The sequence below is a fragment of the Trachypithecus francoisi genome, unplaced genomic scaffold (assembly GCF_009764315.1).
Source record: "Trachypithecus francoisi isolate TF-2019V2 unplaced genomic scaffold, Tfra_2.0 Lachesis_group0, whole genome shotgun sequence".
Classification (NCBI taxonomy): domain Eukaryota; kingdom Metazoa; phylum Chordata; class Mammalia; order Primates; family Cercopithecidae; genus Trachypithecus; species Trachypithecus francoisi.
This window is the reverse complement of record NW_022681453.1, coordinates 12,171,586-12,178,215: the sequence shown is the minus strand read 5'-3', so window position 1 is coordinate 12,178,215 and position 6,630 is coordinate 12,171,586.

The window sequence follows — 6,630 nt, the reverse complement described above, 5'->3', positions numbered from 1 at the left end:
CAGGAATCTTAAAGGGAGGGAACCTCCTGTGGTTGCATAAATTGTATTTGAAACTTGCACCCTGAATAGGATGACAGCGTGCTACACAAGCCACACAAGGATAGCTAGTCCACAAGGATAGTTAGGTACTCACATAAGAACACTTGTATGACACACTGTCACCACAATAAACTGATGTCAGTTCCTACAATAAGCCCCCACAATCAATGTGCTCTTTGTTAAAAACAACTTATGTGTAATTCTCTCATTCTTTGACACTTCCACTTGCCCCAACTTCCTCAGATGCACCTATAGTTCACTATAGCAGGTGTATCCAGATTATAATCCTTCTGCTATTCCCAAATAAACCCTTTCTTTGGAGGAACTATCTCTCTGTGTTGTTATTTTAAACTGACAAAACCAATAAGAAATTGTCTGGGTTGTAGCTATATGGCATTATTAATTAGTTTCATTTCACATCTGGTTTCTAAAATATTTATTTATTTTTAGAGACAGGGTCTTGCTCTGTCACCCAGACTGGAGTGCAGTGACATGATCGCAGCTCACTGTAACCTGAAACTCTTAGGCTCAAGCGATCCTCCTGTCTCAACATCATGAGTAGCTGGTACTATAAGCATGTGGTACTACACCTACTTAATTTCTTAAAAATCCTTTTTTAAGAGATGGGGGGCGGTCTTGCCATGCTGCCAGGCTGGTCTCAAACTTCTAGACTCAAGTGAGCCTCTGACCTTGACCTCCCAAAGTGCTTGGATTACAGGCATGAGTCACCATGCCTAACCAGGTTTCTAAAGCTTTTTGATTGAACTCTGTCTCCTGTACTTGGAAGACTCCTCCCTCTAGCAGAAATCTGGTATATAAACACTGGAAACATTGTGAAATCATTCTCTGCTTTCCAACTTGTGTCAAAGCTACATAGGAAAGAATTGTCAAAGAAGGACACATAGTTCTGCATTTGAAACTCCACAAGATTTCCATCACATGATTTCATTTTTTTTTTTTTTTTTATGAGGCAGTGTCTCGCTCTGTTGCCCAGACTGGTGTGCAGTGGCGCGATCTCAGCTCACTGTAAGTTCTGCCTCCCGGGTTCACGCCATTCTCCTGCCTCAGCCTCCCTGATAGCTGGGACTACAGACGCCCGCCACCACGCCCGGCTAATTTTTGTATTTTTTTTTAGTAGAGATGCGGTTTCACCATGTTAACCAGTGTTTTTGTTTGTTTGTTTGTTTGTTTGAGTTTTTCCATTAACATAAGTACTTACATTTCAAAATGCAGAAGGTAAAAATAATTTTTAAATTTACTATTTTCTGATGGCACATTACATCCTTGAGAAATTGAGAAAAGATGAGTCCAGCTGTGTGGGTGGAATAAAAAGCAGGGCCAAGGAGAGGTGTCATGTAAATTTTGTGTAAATCAGTGAAGATAGAGAAAAAAGAACATGCTAAATTAAGTCAATATTTCAAAATTAGGTTGACATTCCCATCTTGTAGGTGGTGGATTGTTCATAATCACCTCATTTTCAGCCCCTGATCTTCTACCGTTTGTGCAGTTCTTATTTCTCAAGTTTGAAGAACGGCCTCTCCTGCCCTCAGTCAGGTGTTCAGATGGATAATAAAGCCTGGCTCCAACAGGAAATTATGGAATAGAGTAACAGGTAGCAATTAGAGTCGCAGCAACAACTGCTGCTGAAAAATTAGTTGAGAAACCTGGTAGGGCTCCCAAATAAATAAACCATGCTATGACAAAATTTCCAAAAATAGCCCTAGGCAAATGAAAATCAGATAGTCGGAGAAAGCTCCACAAAAGAAGAGACAAATGCCAGGTCTTACTCAATTTTGTAACCCTTTTGCCTAATACTGAATTTAGTATGTCCTAAGCATCCGACACATATTTGCTTAACAAATCCATATTTTTTCTGTGATTATGTAACTGTGAATTGAAAATTTTCAAATTTAATATAAGATAACCACTTCATAAATATTTCTGGAGTAAATGAATTACTTCTGTAACTTGGACAGGAATATCAGCTTCCTCATTTTTTGTCTAAAGTTAATGATCACAGGGGATTTTAATTTTGTTTATGATCTGTATTAAAGGGATTAGCCTTGAGATTGGCTAAATGCTGCCTGAAAGGTTTTATTTTGTTTGGTTTTTAACCTCTTCTCAGTAATCTTTACAATATAGCTATTGGGAAAATTGACTTCATGGTTCTGAGAATATTAATAAAGTCTATTGTGCTGGGATGATTATGGTGTCACAGGTTAAGAAACTAACTTCTGCCAGTATTTTTAGTTGTTTGCTGCTAATGTATATTTGGGATATATTGTAAATTCAGTTTCAGAAATTGCGTGTAATTGTTGAATTAGTTACTACTATCTGATAATCTTGGAACTGAATGTTGAATCATTGCTAAAATCATCATGTTACTGAAGAGAGTTTACTTCCTGCCTTTGACCTACTATTTAACACTTGATATATATGGGGTGACATTCAATCATCACTCTACAGAGGTTAGAAAAAGAATTATCATGGGGTGCAGAACTCTGTTCTTTGCACTATCTTGTATTTTTTTTGCTTATTATATTTCTGCCCCCATCCCAGAAAACGTGGAAGAAACCTGGAAAGTAGGGACCATTAATGCTCTGGTGAAAATGCTTTCATTTACGGTAATTTTTCTTTTTCCCTAGGGAATGGGGATGTCTTGTTATAAGTACATGCAAGTTTTATTTCAGTTAGTATTTTGAGAAAGAGTTAAATCAACCAAATAATGTTAATATGTTTAATTTAATCATTAACATGTTTACTTAAATCTGTACAAAGCAGGGGAGAAAATTCTTGCTGATACTAGTATATCTCTAAAGATAAAGATTATATATTATAATAAGAATAAAGAAATGGTATTGGCTAAAGGAAATTTAGGGGATTATTAAATCACTTGATTATATTTGACATTTCTGAAGAAACTTAGTCTCATATATTCTTTAACAACTTACATGTATATAATTATTATGTTTTTACATTTTGATGTATATTTAGTATCTCTGCTGTTTAATATTTTTCTCTTTTAAAGTGGTTTTCTCTACAACTCTTTACACTCTTTGAATTATTGAGAACTCCAATGAGCTTTATTATATAGGTTATAATTATCAATATTAACTGATGATGATAATTCCATTACAAATTAACATAAATGATATATTTTTACCGAAAGAAAACATATTTTTTAAAATAGAAAAAAACAGTTACGATAGTGGCATTCTTTTTCATTATTATTCTTTTTAATGTCTCTGTGGAAGATAGCTGGATTCTCATATTTACTCTGTTGTGATATCACTTGTCATGTAGCTTCTGGAAAACTCAACTATATACTCATGGGTGAACTAGATTTTTTTGAAAAGTCAGAAAGAGGCATAATATTATGCGCACTTCCTGAATGTGTCTCAGAGACCCATAAGCATTGCAAGATCACACCTTGAGATCTGCTGCTCTTACCTAACTTAATCCTAAATTGCTAGCTTTTTTTATGACCATGCCAGAATTTGAACTCAAATCTGCCATGTTGAAGATACCACACTCCTTCTCTCAAAACATGCTGGTATCTTGAAGCCTCATAGATAATAGCGATAACAGGAAACTAGGGAGAAAGCAGCAACACACAATAAGTGATCAGAGGAAAGAGAGCAATGCATGGGATATGAGGAAGAGACTGCCTACCATGCTACCCAGAAGACATGACAGATTTCTTAGACTAGAAACCTGAGGCATCTTCTATTCAAAGTCCAAAGTTTGCTGAATGACCTCAGCCTCCCATTTTTTAAATATGAATTGTTAGTGTCTTGTCTTATTCACTGAACAACAGAGGAAAAGGTGTATGAACAAGGGCCAGCCCTACAGTGACTGCTGTTATCTTCCCTGAGTAGCTCACATATCTTTAGACTTTAGAGTGACTAATGATTATTTTCTCAATATAAGCACATTCTGCAACTGTAAGAATTTTACTTTTACTTTCTCAAATAAAAAATAGAATTGAGACATTGTACATCTAAAATAGAATTGGTGTTATGCATTTGTTTATATATATGTATTATATATACACACAATTAGAAAGAAAATATTGAGAAAATTATTTTAATGATTATTCTAGTATTGATCAACTTCTACTTGCTTAAGGGGTAACAGTTCTTTTATTGTCGTTACTTAATTACAATAACTCAAGTGATTCTTGGAGAGATGCTAATTTTTAAACATATGTCAGGGAAACCTATATTATGTTTCTTGATAAAAATGATGTAAAAAATACTCTGCAGTTACACATTCAAATTATATAGTATAAAGTAGGAGACAAACATGAGTTTTAAAGACAACAAGATCTTAGAGAGTTTATCTAATTCTTCAGTGGCTCAGTTTTTTCAACTGCAAAATGAGAAGGCTAATCAACAAACTACGGTGTTCCTATGAAAATAGGAGCATATCTATCCCATAATACCATTTAATAATGTTTAGAATAGTTGCTGATTATTATTTAATAGACAGGTAGTCAGCATCTATTCCATGAGAGAAGCTGTGAGAGATGAGGAAACAAAAATTAAACTTAATTTAATTTAATAAAGTTAGATTAAAATAAAACTAGCTATAGAAGTTAATTTTAAAATGACACCTTTGCTAAATTGAAGGAATCTTTCATTGTAATTATTATTGACTAGGAATGAATATTTTATTCAACAATATTTTCTATCCAAGATTATTTTCAATATGTATTAATAATATAGCTAAAATTTACTGAATACTTAATGATATGCTTTCTGTATTTTAATGTCCTTATAAGTATTATTTAACCTTTACAACTACACTTTGAAGGAGTCACTATTATTATAGTCATTTTATAGATGAGGAAAATGAGGTATAGGGAGTAAGTAAACTAGTCATGCATGTAGTTGATAAATTGAAGAATTACGAACCAAACCCAGACAGTCTAGATTCAGGCTCTGTAATTTTAAATCATTGTGCCAATTTTACAATTTAAATTTAAATTTTCAGTAAAATTAACTCTTTTGGTTGTATAGACCTTTGAGTTTCAACAAAGGTATAGAGTCATATAAGTGCCACCACAATCAAGATATGGAAACATAATCCCTCAAAACCATACTGTTCCTTTGTGGCAAACATTTCTTCACCCTTAGTCTGCTGTGATCCTTGATCCTTATGATCCTTATATAAGGATCCACTGATCCTTATATTTTCTTATAGTTTGCCCTTGCCATAATGTCATATAAACTGACTCATGCTGCATATGGCCTTCTGAGTCTGGCTTCTTTCACTTAGCATATTCTTTTGAAAGTAATCCATGTTGTTGAGAGATGAAAACTTAATTTTTTTATTTTTTATTTTTGAGATTGTATCTCTCTCTGTCACCCAGGCTGGAGCACAGTGGCACAATGTCAGCTTACTGAAACCTCTGCCTCCCAGGCTCAGGTAATCCTCCCACCTCAGCCTCCCAGGTAGCTGAGACCACAGGTATGCATGTGGATTATGTGAATAACCATGCCTGGCTAAGTTTTTGTATTTTTGATAGAGGCGAGGTTTCAACATGTTGCTCAAGCTGTTCTCAAACTCCTGACTCAATCTATCCTCCTGCCTTGACCTCCCAAAGTGCTGGGATTATAGGCATGAGCCACTGAGCCCGGCCTTAAAAAATTTTTAAAGCTATATAGTGTTCCATTATACAGTGTATCACAGTTTGTCCATAATAGTCAGTTGAAGATTATTTGAGTTGTTTCCACTTTGGGATGGATATGAATAAATCTGCTCAAACATTCATATATAGCAAGCTTGTTTAAACTTTGGCCCATGGCAGCCCAGGACTGCTTTGAATGTGGCCCAACACAAATTTGTATTATAGGCCTGATATAGGTTTTTGTGTGAAAAAGGTTTTATTTCTGTTCATTAAATACCTGGAACTAGATTTGTTGGGTTATATTATAAGTGTATATTTAATTTCCTAGGACCTGACAGTTTTGCAAGAGGTCTGTATGATTTTGCATTTATAGCACCAATATAAAAAAGTTCCAGTTACTCTGCATCTATATCAGTACTTAGTATTTTCAGGCTTTTTAAAATTGAATTTTCTTTGTAAAACATGAGGGGGACATATTTCTGTTGTTTTATTTTTGAATTCTCTTCTCTTCCTTTATCAGTCTAGGATGTGATCAATTACTGCATTGATCAAATTAATTACTGCAGCTTTTTAGGAAGTCTTGAAATCAGGTTGTATGAGTTCTCCAACTGTGTTCTCCACTTTCAAAATAAAGTTGTTTAGGTTTTTAAACAATTTGATGGTTTTCTGTTTATTTCACTCAATTACCAAGTGGAGGTGTCCAAGAGTAATTGTGGATCATCTATTTCTCCTTTCAATTCCATCAGATTTTGAATCATGTATTTTGAGGTTCCTTTAATGGGTATTCATTTTTCATTATGGTCTTTTTGGTAAATTGTTTTTGTCATTATGTAATACATGTCTTTATCCTTAGTCATTTTTCTTGATCTGAAGTCTACTTTGTGTGATGTTATTATAACCACTATAGTTTTCTGTTAATTATTGTTTGCATGTTTTATCCCTTTACTTTTCAATAGTCT